Consider the following 14720-nt stretch of genomic DNA (forward strand, 5'->3'; position numbering starts at 1 on the left):
GCAAACTACTTTCGAATTCTGTTTTAAATTCCATGTCACTGTCTTATCCATAGTAGGAGTTACTCTTTTAAGTCCCTATTTCAGATCTCTTCAACCTACACTACAAAAAGTCGAGTTAACAATACGATTAAGTCCACTGCTGTTGAGTAACGATTAGCATGCCTGACCGTGAAACGAGCTGGCCCGGATTGGAATCCTGGTTGGTACAAGTTACCTGGTTGACTATTTTTGCGGAGATTTCCCTCAACTAATTAAGAGCAAATGCTGGGTAACTTTCGGCGCTGGATCTTGGATTCATTTCGCTGGTATTATTACCTTCATGACACTTAGATGCTAGATAACCATAGCAGTTGATAAAAACATGGTAAAATAAACCGTGTCTTAAACGCAATGTAAACGTAAGATGTTTAGCCACTATATACAAAACTGTCGGCTTCACTTGTATGTAAAATTTTGATAAATTAAATGTAAAGTGTTTTCTAAATCGTCTAAGAAAATTGCATTGATATCTCTGGCAGAGTTTCTCGCAGTCTCTCACCCGGAGATAAAAATCGTGGCATGCGGTAACAGTTTTAGGTGTTTTATAGGTGTTATCTGTTTCCAGAATTACAAAGAAGCAATTTCAGTTTTTTCTCGTTTCCTAGTAACGGGTATTGACCTCGAGGAAAAGAGCCATAAGTTTAGGAAACGATAACAATTATATTGAAGACAGAGTCAGATAAGGCGTTTGAAAAATTTTGATCGTGTAATAAAGGTCCAATACTATCTGGCGTCGTCACTGTATTGTTCACTTCCCCTCGCGGCCCACGCCGTCACATGGTCCACCCCTCCCCTCCACCCTTATCTATCCATAGTAGCTATTCCCTCACTGGTTTACTGGACTCCATTCTACAGGATCTCCGTTTCCCCCTCCTCCAACCCCTGAAATGGATTTTGATGTGTTCCATTGATATCTCCTGCAACACCCCCATGCATCCCTCACCCCGAAGAGAAGCCATCCCCGCGGCGGGATGTGTAGGTTTCGGGACCGTATATAAGATTAAGCGCAGGCCCACGTGAATGGAGATAGCGTTCTGACTGTGATACATCGTTGCCAGCAGCCTAACCGCACCGCAACCCTCACAACACCAAGGTATGTAGTGTTGTATTCCGGCTATGTTAAGGCAATAGGAATTCGTAAGCAGAGCGAAGCATAAATACTGTACTTAAGCGAAGACGCTCCTTGGTGAAGTTACACTTTCTGGAAACAAAAGTTTTAATATATCTATTAAAATGAAAAGTGCTTTTTCGCATTCTGGCCGTTTAGAATTGTCTTTAAAATTATAGAGCATAATATTATGTTCTTATTAAACACATTAAAATAGTCGGTAAATACACATTAAATTTAATCATTTTTATAATAATTTCTATTAAATTGCTGAGAAAAAATTCACGAAATATTAGCTGTTTTAAATTTTCCCTACCTATTTACTTCTGTTTCTTTTCTATAAAGAATAATCCTGAATAACATAAGTGCTCCGTAGACTGTGTCATGTCAAACGTTCTGAATTCATAGTAGTATTTTCCTGTAAACATAGTCCATATCCGAGTTTTCATCAATTAGTAAATGTTTGTAATTACGAATAATTAGCATGATATAGATTAATGCCGAATTACACAAAATTCATCGTCACTTAATTAACTGCTAACTTATTAGAAGTTTTAACGTAAAAATATGATTAAAATCATACTTTTTAAAGATGGAATCTATTGCAAAATAATAATTAATTTATACATTTAGCTTATAAAATACTCATAATAAAAACTTGAGTAATGAACATTAAACTTTTATCTATTAACTAAAGAAGGTAGATATATTGTGTACAAATTTGTGGGCTTAATGCCTAGAGACAAGTATTCTTATCGATCAATATTAAAATGGTTTCTATGTCGTAAATATTCTTAAAATGAATTCCAAAAATGTGAATTTTCCGCCGCAATTCTCGATATATGTCATCGTTTGAATGTGATTTCTTTCAGAAAGTGTTGGTCTGATAAAATAATCTTGTTTAGTTCCAGAAGTTCTATAAGAAAAGAATCTCATTTTGATGAGTATCAATTGTTTGTTTATTCAGTGCCTAAACTCTGCGATATTCGTTCGGCAATTCGGGTATTTTTTCCACGGGTTACTTAAACTCAACAAAGCTTAATGTTATCTTGTTTCTTTACATTGTAAGAATAGTTCAATTTTATAAATTGTACGAAGTGTTTTGTCCATTGTAGATATGTGTGTTAGGCCTACTTTCAGACGTTGGTAAAAATTGAGACTCTTAATTTGAAATGAGGGGTTAGCCTGAAAAGTACTTCAGACTTTAGGCATTTTAATAGATCTTAAATATCGCTTAGCCGAAAAAGATAAAACCAAACTTCTGTCTCCCATCAGCAATATTTTCAGTTTGGTTTCAGAGTTACATACCGTACTTGCATTTCAGAAAATGCTTGAGATTAATATAGGAGTTATCATTTGACTAAAAATTTACCGAAATGTTCTGTGAGTGTAAGAAAATGAAATCTCATTAAACGTTTATTTTATTTTCGTTGATCCTGTCTTAATTTTTTAAAGTACTGGCTTAACAGGTATTCATTCCTTACGTAATGTCTCATAACATCAAATTCTGCGAAGTTCGCTGAAACGGTTTCACATTCTTGCTAACCATTTTATCCCTTATTAATCCTCAGAATATAAGTTGTAGCAATTATTCCTTAAAAACCAAACAAGAATTTTGAGGACTGAATAATTACTATTGGTACTGTAATGTTTAAAGTCGTAAAATTAAATAATTTAAATAACTTATTATAAGTCAACAATTTTATAAGCTAATATTAAGTAAGCAAATTAAGTAAGTTTATTTATAGAGAAATACATTATTATTATTATTATTATTATTATTATTATTATTATTATTATTATTATTATTATTATTATTATTATTATTATTATTATTATCATTAAATGTGTGTAAGCTATTTGCAGCATAGGATAACTTCTACATAATTCACGTTCAAAAACACGGAAGCTTAGTGGATAGAGTAAGCGCTCCTATCTAAGCAATCCATGATTAGATTTCTTTTTTCCACGGCACTTCCTTGTAAGAATTAAGACAAGGCGAAGAAAGAAATTATATGAAGTACGAAAAAAATTGTAGGAGCTGTAAAAATAGATTTATACGCAAGTAGATGTTTCCATCATCCCTAATTTCGAAACACACCTTTCGTGTGTATATAATTGATTTAAACCGAAGTATTCATGTTCACATTCATTAGGTAGTCATTTTAATAGGGACTGAGACAAATGAAATAAAATTTGAAATAATATTTCTTAAAAACATATAATAGGGAGTTAATGCTATTGTGACGTCATTAATTTCAGAGCCAATCAGAATCAAGATTCATGCGCTATTGTAATAAGCGGAGCGGTAGATAACGCTAATCTTAACGTTGCGGGAATATTCCGGCTTCTCGTTTGAGATTAAATATTACCGACGATACTGTGTACTGCTCTTCTTCCGTAAGCACTTGCACCAACAGAATAGCTTACACACTTTCTAAAATCTACATAAAACCACAATAATTTGTAGCATTTATTCCATTCTGTTATTAAGGGAAAATATACAATGACGGGGACTTAATAATTACGAAAAAGTAGAAAATTAAGAACATTTTCATAAGAAAGTAAGTATTTTTCTATGTACTAAGCCACAAATTTTCTTCCAATTAGTTTCTTGCCTTATTGTTTAGTCAACTGTCCGAAGACTAAACAAGAATTTTTCTAAAATTTACGCACTCTAGAGTTCAGAGGTAGAAATAAATTCACAAAGGTGGCGTCGTTACTAGTCCCAAAACTGACTCAGAACTACTGCCATTAGGCCGAAATACTGAAAACAGTAATTTTATCCTTTTCTTTTCAAATATAAAAAGCATTAAATTTACATTAATCTGATTAAAAATGCAGACGGTAACATATAGGGCCTATGCCTGTTAATACATTAATCATAGGGACTTTTACATAAGACAATGGCAAGGACGAAGGTTTTACTTTTATATTTGAAAGACACACACATGATCGAGTTAGCCCTATAGCTTTATTTTAAACTAACTGGAATTTAAGTTTCAATATTTTCACTACATTTGTGCGCTCGTTACAAGCATTTTTGAAATTGTAATCTATAAAGAAATATGTAACAATCACTTATAAAGAGTGAGTGTTTTTCGGACTAAGAGGCCTGGTTTACTGACGATGTTACGTTCAGACGTGTCGTCTATAGCTGCGGTCATCCTGGCATGAGGGACGCTGAGAACACTACGCCCTCGAATGTCTCGCCACTGAAAATGTCTATCGCAGCTGTAGACAAAACGTCTGGACATGAAATCGCTAGTAAACCACGACCTCTTAGCCCGAAAAACACTCATCTCATTCACGCTACATTCGAAGATTATTTATAAAATTTATCTATGTTGCATGCACCACAAAAACTCGTCATCTCTTGATGAAGCATATCATCTAAGTTGAAATGAAAATTAGGCCTATGAATACAAAAATATTTCACAAATTAGCAAATGAAATTTTAGAGAATAACATAAGTTAGCGTAAACTGTTTTTGAAATATTTCAGAGAAGAAGAATCTTAACCAACACTTTTATAAACTAATATTTGTAAATCTTCGTACCTGTATTTATTCAGTCCATTTATATTAACATTTACCGTATAAAATAATTCAGTTTTGAACACTAAAATGTCAATCTTGTTTTAACGTTTCCATAGAAATAAAATCCACTATTGCGTAAACTTGGTTGTACTACCAACATTTACAACAGTTGTAAATCCCTATATATATATATATATATATATATATATATTATATATATATATAACATTTGAATTGGTAATGGAAATTACGGGAAAACGGCTGAACGGATTTTAATAAATGGCCCCTCATTTTGAAGCTTGGAACCCAAAGTTTTTCGAAAAAATAGTAGTTTTCAGTGAAATGTAAATTTTCCTACATAATTTTCCTATTTTCCAAAATCATCTGTCGTCAGTTTTGAGAACTAGCTAATTGCATTCAGGAGAAGCGAAGCGAGCATCAAGTCGGCCGTGTTGCATTTCAGATTAAAACAAAAGACATACTACAGTAAACAATATTACACGAAAGGCCATGATCTGCAAGAATGCTGACATATTTAGAGGTCAAATTAAATTGGTTATTAAAAACTTAACTTACTAAAAATAATTTACAGGTTCGATTCTGTGGTATGTAATTTTCTGGGTACAGCTGTGTATTGGATATTAAAAACTACACAACTTGAGGTGGTCTGATGACATCATTAATATTAGAAATAAAATATTATTGTAGTTAATGCCGTGATGTGACTATTTTTCATTAATTATACATATTAATGCTATATTGATGATATGAAAGTGAAAAGTTTTGGGGTTATATAAGTAGATGTAGAGAATAACTTAAATTAGATTTTGATTTCTATGTTTTACTGAGTAGCGGCTATGTAGTGTATATATATATATATATATATATATATATATATATATATATATATATATATATATATAGTATATGTTACTGAAAGCTATAAAACTTACGTAAGATAATAATATTATTAAACAAAATATTTTTATAGTTATTAATCAAGTGGGTATTTTTGATATATTTAATGGCGATGTGGTGTAGATATTTATATGCGTGGTTCTCTTCAGTATTGGCTCGAGAGAGAGAGAGAGAGATAGAGTATCTTTCATTATTATGGAAGGAAATAACTTTCAGAATGTCTGGTATTCTTCATTGAAAATAAATCTGGAAAATGTTTATTTGAACGTCTAATGAACTTGGTTTGCAGCATTTGCTGCACAAGCCACTAGTATAATTTTAATTTCATAATTCCTAAATGCTGTAAAATCATGTGTTGGCTCGTATCAAGATCGTAGTGGACCAATTGACCTAATCATTGAAAGTGTTTAGGTGATGAGAATGAAACTTGTATGAAGTTTATTTGACAGTAAACTGTCGTTGCCATACTTCAATTAGCCTTATTCGCAGCTATTATTAGTGTGATACAATCACCGCAACGTCATCCCTGGAACAATAAAATGGTATAATTGGTTTTATCTCTCTCGCAGTATAATTTATGTAGGTCGTCACGTAGCGGCGCCACTCTCGCACAGATTTGGACTAGATCCAGACGCCTGGCATCTCTTTTTTCCCCCGGCGCCATCGACTTCATCCAGTTACACATACAATTCATAATACAACAAAACATTTATTGCTTTGCTTAGAGGCGACTTCTATTCATGATCCAAATACCAGAAACGAGATGGAAGACTTTTCGCAATTGAAAAACTAGCTATATAGGGGTGAAAGTAATGCAACTATGTAGATTTTAACAGCTCATTCCTTGGATAGAATATAACAAAAAATTCTAATACCATATCAGTCCCCAATTGAACACTTTTCTCAGGATAATACTCTCCGTAAGATTATGATCTTTACGCTCATCATTAGAGAAGCTGACGAGGAATAATTTATCCCATTGCAGTTTTTCAATAAATGGACGGTTTTCTTGCAAATTAAATAAAAAGATTACCACGTACTATCTTTATTTGCTGCCATTAGGAAGTCTGACAACTCTACTGGGCCACTGAAGGGACGGAACTTAGCTGTTCAGTCCGAGTGCGTGTGTGCTTTCGTACGTGAACCGGCGAAGCGCTGTTGCCAAACTACACAGACTTTCAGTCTAATTTCGTAATTAACCTTGCACTTAACTACAAAACGCATAATAGGTATTTTATTTAATTCAATATATTCTATCGTCCCCTTCAATCTGCATAGTTATATCACTTCCATTTTACCATTCAATATTTTTTCTTCAGTACTAAAAAAATATATTCAAAATTCCATCGGACATTTAATTCGTGACATACTAAAGAATTGAAAATAAAAAATAGGGCATAATATTAATTTTTGTGTGAGAAGATACATTTCATTTTTTGTAACTTTCTTTTTTTTTTAATTTAAAGAAACAAAAATTATATCTCAAAAACATTTTGAGATATTGAGATCAAACTTGCCACAGTTAAGGTCCATTCACAATGAAAACGCAAACGTTACCCCAACGTTAGCGCAAGACATAAAGACGTGATACCATTCACAATGAAAACGTAAGCGTTAACGCTAGAACTTAGCACGGCCTCCTAGAATTAACTTGGAAAGGTTATGCCTACTGAATTATCTGATGAAAAGGCGTCTATATATTACGAAACTATATAAATTGCAACAAATTACATAAGTGACCATTCATCTGTACAATTTATGTCCATGCAAGTTGCATTGCCTTTATAATACGTTTCTTATAAAGACAATGCTGTTCTTGATACAAAGTAATTAATATTTCATCAAATCATTCCGTAGCAAAAGAAAATTATTTATTTGGAACGTTCTGAAGCAGGGTTTGATGAAAAATTCGGTTTGTAGAAACAGCCAACAGATGGTGTTAGTAAAAAGAGCGCTCTGCGATCGTGTTTTGTTTAAAAATAACATAAACGCAAGCGCAAATGTTTGGAGTTTGCAAACTTTTCTTGCGTTTATGTTAGCGTTTGCGCTTACGTATTTCATTGTGAATGCTTTCATTAAATAACATGGGTCCAAGGTCTTGCGTTTATGTTGCGCTTGCGTTTAATTTTCATTGTGAATGGGCCTTTACTTTTAGTGTTAAATAGACAATCTGTGAAAAAACGTAGATTTGTAACATGTATAGTTTATAAAATCACAATTTTCATCTCTGTTACCCCCTAAAATTGAATTACTCAATCGAGAGCACTTACAATCCTAATATTATACTATCTGAAATGCCGTAATTAATGCAGAGGACATAAATTCGTCTCCAACTATGACTTATTTTTATTCTTTCTTCTTTCTTAGTCTATTTAACCCCCCTTTTCCCGACTTATACATCATTACGGAAAGGGGAAGGCTATTCTTCAAATCGTACACTAGAAATCTCACAATTGGGGGGTCTCTCTGATCATCGAATCAGCTATCCCTTTACAGGTTCTGAAAGGCCCTTTAGGGTGGTACGATATTAAAGCTTCTATCTCACGAGACATCGGTACTGAGTAGCAGTAGAGATGTCAATGTCCACGTTTGTCCCATTGAAAATATTCCTCATACTCATTTCTGCTAAAGGTTAAGTAAAACCGGAGCTATATAAAAAGTAAGGGAGAAAATGTAAAGGGATAATAAATCTAGTAAGTCCACAAAAACGTCCACCGCTGTGGAATAATGGTCAGCACGTCTGGCTATGAAACGAGCAGGTCCTCGTTAGGGGTTTTTCCGGGGTTTCCCCCTGAACAAATTGAAGCAGAATTGCTGGGTAATTTTCGGCGTTGGACCTCAGATTCATTTCGCCATTATTAATTCACATATCGTCATCCATACAATAGTTCACGGTGCGGCGTTCTGTACTTGTACAAGAGCGCGGCCGTTCGACTACCCAATCATTCACAGAATAAGAGTGGTAAGCACAATAAGCCTCAGCCTGCAGTGTAAGCCTTCGGGTCCCTCCTCCGTACGAGAGAAAAAAAAAAGCCCACAATAATCATTCCCTGGCCTTTAAAGCGTAAGTTTATATCAAGTGATTCTTTAGATAATTATGATTTTCCCCGTAAATTGCTTTTTGGTCACAGTGCTCAACATAAATTGACATAATTTAGAAACTATCAAAAATAGGAAGCTCAAATTTGATACAGATCTTAAAAAGACTATTTAAAAAGATTTCGTTTGATTATAAATTTGATGTTCAAATTGAATATGAAAATAATTATATGTAAAGAAGTGGACTCGAAAACTGAAATTCATGATATTCTGAAATCAGTTATAATGTTTCAGTAAAGAATATTAAAATTCAAGTGAAGTCAATTTGTAGTAAATCTTCTTGTGAATCTAATGGTAAGAAAACTTATCAAATATCTAAAATAGGTACTGACTGAGTTATATCAATTTTTGTAAATAGTCCTAAATGGAGGTTATTGCCAAATTTGGGTCCCCTTTTGCTATTTTTTAATCTAACACTCAAGTTTAGATTTTGTACGCACGGTTGTTCAGCACACAAAAAATTGTGTTTCAAGGAGAAAACAAGGGATTTCAAATTTTTAGTATCCTCTCCCCTTAAGAAAGAAATAATGCACTTCTTATAGAATACTTTCTAATTTATTTATGTTTAATTTAATTTTTTACTAATTATAATTAATAATTATTAAATGGTTCTACTTCGTTTTTACTGTATTTTATTTCTTATTTGTTTAATTCGATTACCTATGTTTACATGAATGTATGTGTGTATATATTTTTTTAAGATATAGGCTACTGAGTCCTTAAGGGCTACCCTCAATGGGGGGCAGTTTTTAAATAAATATTTACTAATTGTAATTGATAATTAATAAATGGTTATAGCCTAATTGTGTTCCGCGTCGTGGTCTAAGGCAACCTGCCTAGGATTCGCGTTACGGAATGCGCGCTGGTTCGAATTCCCATGGGGGGGGAAGAAATTTTCTCATGAAATTTCGGCCAGTGTATGGGACCGGTGCCCACCCTGTATCGTGATGCACTTGGGGAGCTAAGATAGGTAGCGAAAATCAAGTTTCGCAAACCAGCTATAACGGCTGGGAGGATCATCGTACTAACCATAAGATACCTCCATTCTGGTTGGATGATCGTCCACCTCTGCTTCGGCATATGGACGTGAGGCCAGCAGCCGGCTGGTCGGTCTTGGCCCTTCATGGGCTGTAGCGCCATGGATTTTAAAAAATGGCTCTATATTTTGCTTTTACTAAAATTTGTTTTTCCTTTTTAAGACAAAATCGTAGATTTTTTTATAGCTTTGCTTAAATGTTTGCATCTAATGAACTGACTCCCAAACACAAGCAATGCTATTTCGCGATCCACTGTATTTTAATGTGTATATTTACTTACTTACTAACTTACTGGCTTTTAAGGAACCCGGAAGTTCATTGCCGCCCTCACATAAGCCGGCCATTGGTCCCTATCCTGAACAAGATTAATCCATTCTCTATCATCATATACCACCTCCCTCAAATCCATTTTAATATTATCTTCCATTCTACGTCTCGGCCTCCCTAAAGGTCTTTTTCCCCCCGGCCTCCCAACTAACACTCTATATGCATTTCTGGATTCGCCCATACGTGCTACATGTCCTGCCCATCTCAAACGTCTGGATTTAATGTTCCTAATTACGTCAGGTGAAGAATACAATACGTGCAATTCTGTGTTATGTAACTTTCTCCATTCTCCTGTAACGTCATCCCTCTTAGCCCCAAATATTTTCCTAAGCACCCTTAACCTATGTTCCTCTCTCAAAGTGAGAGTCCAAGTTTCACAACCATAAAGAACAACCGGTAATATAACTGTTTTATAAATTCTAACTTTAAGATTTTTTGACAGCAGACTGGATGATAAAAGCTTTTCAACCGAATAATAACAGGCATTTCCCATATTTATTCTGTGTTTAATTTCCTCCCGAGTATCATTTATATTTGTTACTGTTGCTCGAGATATTTAAACTTCTCCACCTCTTCAAAAGATAAATTTCCAATTCTTACATTTCCATTTCGTACAATATTCTGGTCACGAGACATAATCATATACTTTGTCTTTTCGGGATTTACTTCCAAACCTATCTCTTTACTTGCTTCCAGTAAAATTCCCGTATTTTCCCTAATCGTTTGTGGACTTTCTCCTAACATATTCACGTCATCCGCATAGACAAGCAGCTGATGTAACCCATTCAATTCCAAACCCTCTCTGTTATCCTGAGGGTTTGGAATTGAATGGGTTATTTAAATTTATTATTATTATTGTTGTTATTATTATTATTATTGTTATTATTAATATTATTATTATTGTTATTATTATTATTATTATTATTATTATTATTATTATTATTATTATTATTATGGATGCTTCAATGAACAGATAAAAGAATGATTAAAAACTTTAATTCATTATATAGGCCTAATGAAGCAACAAGTATTAAAGGAAAAATTCAATCTGAAATAACCCTGTATTAATTTTCGACGTACCGGTACTCGCAAATTTATTACCAGACCTTCGTAGCTGTGTGGAGATAAGAAGAGTCAGTCAAAACTAAATTTATGTTCAGATTGGAAGCATAGAGTACCTACAAATATTTAGATCCGGTTTAACCACTGTCCAGGAAGCGCTGATGACCCACATGAAGGCATGCCCGGACAGGGTCCTTTGTTTTTGCGCAATGAAGAAGCGAAGAAGGGTCGATCACTCGCACGTACTTACACTGACCGGTGGCCTGCTACATTACGTATTCACCCGAAGGGAAAGTTCAGGGCAACTTTCTTCTCTTAACCTCTTGATCTTGCCCATCAATAAAAGAAGTGGTTCGAACCCATGGGCGAAAAAATGAAAACGATAGTGTCCAGTTTCCCAGATAACAGTAGTCAGTGGTGTAATTAACAACAGAGCGTCTGAACGAACCTGTTCCTAAACTTTCCTTAACAACAAGACGAGAAAATTGAAACAAAAAAGCAGTCCTAGTTCCGTGACGAAGGGAAGGGCAGTTTCATAAAGTGTGGTTCGTTATGGGCTACAAATTGCATACGTTCGGTAGTAACTCGGTTTCTCCTAATGTGAAGATTGCATGTCCATCAGATTTGAGATCTTATACGCATGTACATAGTTCCTAAGTCGATATCTACGATCGAATTACGATTTTTATGTTTTACGTTCAGTGGGCGTTAAATCTTTTTTGGACGATGTAACTACTTTTGTGCCAGATCGTGCATATTTGCTTGCTTTCCGCACACAACCAATACGCGGTACGTAATACCATATTCAGTATTCCCAACGTAACACACACAACAATTTCCCTATTCTTACCGCTTAAGCGTCACATTCATTTTGCTGCTTTAGGCTTTTAACATATTATTTTTAAAGACGTTCAATATAGTAATAATTATAAATTGGAAACTTACCACTGCAATTTCACCTAAATTGCATTGTTAATTATTGTTTTTAAATATTTGCAAAAATTAAGTAAACTCTACAACACCACAAAAGTTACTGCATTTGTAATGCAAGTAACATTAAGGAAGCCGTGAAAAAATCAACAAAATTCCAGACTCATCATAGACTGGGGGGGGGGGGGGAAGACAGACGTATTTCACGGCCTGCTGGAGTATAGTAAACACAGAAAACATTTTATAGGAACAATATTGAAGATAGATATATTTGTTTTCCAAAGTTGCCGTCACTGAACAGAAACCAAGATGGAGATTTCATTGCAACTAATTAGAAATTCCTCTTCAGTTATGTAATAAACTATCTTCGCACAAAATAATGTACGATACAACTACGTTTCGCTTTTTCAAACTTTTCCTCGAACATGAAAACTTCAACATAGCACTCTTGTAACGCATATTACTATTTAGTACTTAAGCATATTGTTGATATGCATCGTAAGATGACATTCCCACATGTAATCTAGTTGCTATAGAAACAAAAGAAATCTCAATGCTGAAATATTGGCAAAGCACTAGTACCGTAACTAAATTCATCCAAATACTCTATAACAATCATTGTAGAGTATTTGATTCATCACAATACAATTTTGAAATATTTATCGTGACACTACAATTTATATAATTATTAAATGCAATTCTTCAGCACATCCAGTCATCCAAGCCTCTTCGATTTCTACATCATTGCACACGTCATTCATAACTTTTTTCCATAATCATTTTTAAATAAATAACAAATCGAGTTGCTTATATACCTTCCAAATCAGAAACAGACCCTCTATTCACAAAATATGCACTTGAAGACTTTTAATATTCACATTTATGCAACAATCGCTCCTTTATTACGTACTAAAAGCTTCTGATGCTCACCGCTAGGAGCGCAGATTTACGGAACTGTTGCCATTACTTATTGAATGCCCTAGTAGACTACATACACTATAAAATCTTGACTTTTGGTTACAAATAACTTAAAATGCGTTTATCCATGACCATAACTAAAAACATGCCTTTACTAAATACTTTTGCGTTTGTAAAGTAGGCTTTTATTCAACATTACTTTATTTTACTAGTGAGATAAAGACTTTACCTCACAGTTTGTACTTTATCTCACAGTTCATTAGTATTTTCCTAGTACCCGGGTACACACGTATACTTTTCCATTCAACTATTACTCAAGAAGTTAATATATTAGTCACTAGATGTCACTACCTCTACTTCTTTATTACCATTTCTTACATATACATACACTCAATCTCCTTCTCTTTTCTTTATCTGCTACGTCGTAAATTGTACATTACATCCATATCTAATATGCATCTTTTTAAAATTTTGTAATAATTTACCTTTTGGGATGCGAGGAGACTTGAACCTGCGAACTTGCCAACGGAGCTAAACAAACACGGTAATGAATTAAGTTTTAATATTCCTCTTAAGTTTACAGAAGTAAAATGTGAAATTATTTTAATCACAATAGTCCCGTGAAAACTTCTAAATAATCCCTGAAACTTCAAACAGACGAAAATACACGTTTAAAATGAAAAAATATATATTAAAATTGTATAATTAATTATAATTTGTTATTTATCCAACGCCTTAGATACCATTCTTTACTAATCATGGCCTCCTGCATCATGACCTACCTAGTACACGTATTGATTCTAAAATCCATGCCATTGTATGTGATTACATGAGGACTTATTTTCAACATATTTTCTTTTATAAAACATTATTTTTCGTTATGGTCATGGATAAAATTACGTATGATACTTGTGAGCGTGATCTTTATTGCACTCGCGTAATTTAAGCACTCGGTTGACGCCTCGTGCTTAAATCTTTCCAATCGTCCAATAAAGATGCACTTACCTCACAATTACCATAAATAACTATTATGCTAGACCATGCCGAAATGTAGTAATTATACACCTGGTAGTAGCCCTTTAATGCACCTCACTAAAGTACACCTATTCATTATAATTCAGTTGTTCAGCCAATGAGAAATCAGCATTGTACTGATTGTACCATTATAAAACCGCAAGTATCGATTGTTCTCGGATATGCAATCGAAAGACAATTAGCGAAAAGTCACGGAGGCTGGAAATCAATACTGTCGCAGAAGGTTATGTTCTGTTACTATAATAATTAGCGTTAATTGTAAATAATATTCAAATAAATTCAACTTGTTATCTCGTTTTTCAATTCTAAATCAATTTCCAGGTTATATCAAGCCTAATGTTCATGTTATTCTCTAGATTATATCAAGGTCAATGATATTCGTGTTTCGGAAAAAAATCAATACTTTCGCGTCTGCGCACATCTCACAATTCAGGTCAATTCCGCTCCTCATTTACATAACCATAACATGAATACTTATCAATAATTTCAAGTTAGAAATATGGTCGAGCATAAAAAATCGTATGGAACTTGCCTATAATGGTAATTAAGACGCTCGTATGAAAATTATGAAACTCGCTTGCGCTCGTTTCATAAACAAACATACTCGCGTCTTAATTACTACCATTATAGGCTCGTTGCATAATGTACTATTATATAATAGTAGCATATGGTTTTGAACTAAGGAATAAAATATGCAAATATGCTAAAA

At 33.8% G+C, this 14720-nt stretch overlaps 1 protein-coding gene across 1 annotated transcript in view; it reads left to right on the plus strand.

Annotated features, from left to right (window-relative positions):
• Nucleotides 1-1008: 1008 nt before the first annotated feature.
• The window catches only part of Proc (Proctolin), an 80972-nt gene continuing 67260 nt past the window's right edge, over nucleotides 1009-14720 (plus strand). Inside the window, exon 1 of the mRNA XM_069846840.1 lies at nucleotides 1009-1132. The gene's annotated coding sequence lies outside the window, so the exon portion shown is untranslated. The remainder of the gene's footprint in view (nucleotides 1133-14720) is intronic.

This window comes from Periplaneta americana, chromosome 15, assembly GCF_040183065.1.
Source record: "Periplaneta americana isolate PAMFEO1 chromosome 15, P.americana_PAMFEO1_priV1, whole genome shotgun sequence".
Taxonomy (NCBI): Eukaryota; Metazoa; Arthropoda; class Insecta; order Blattodea; family Blattidae; genus Periplaneta; species Periplaneta americana.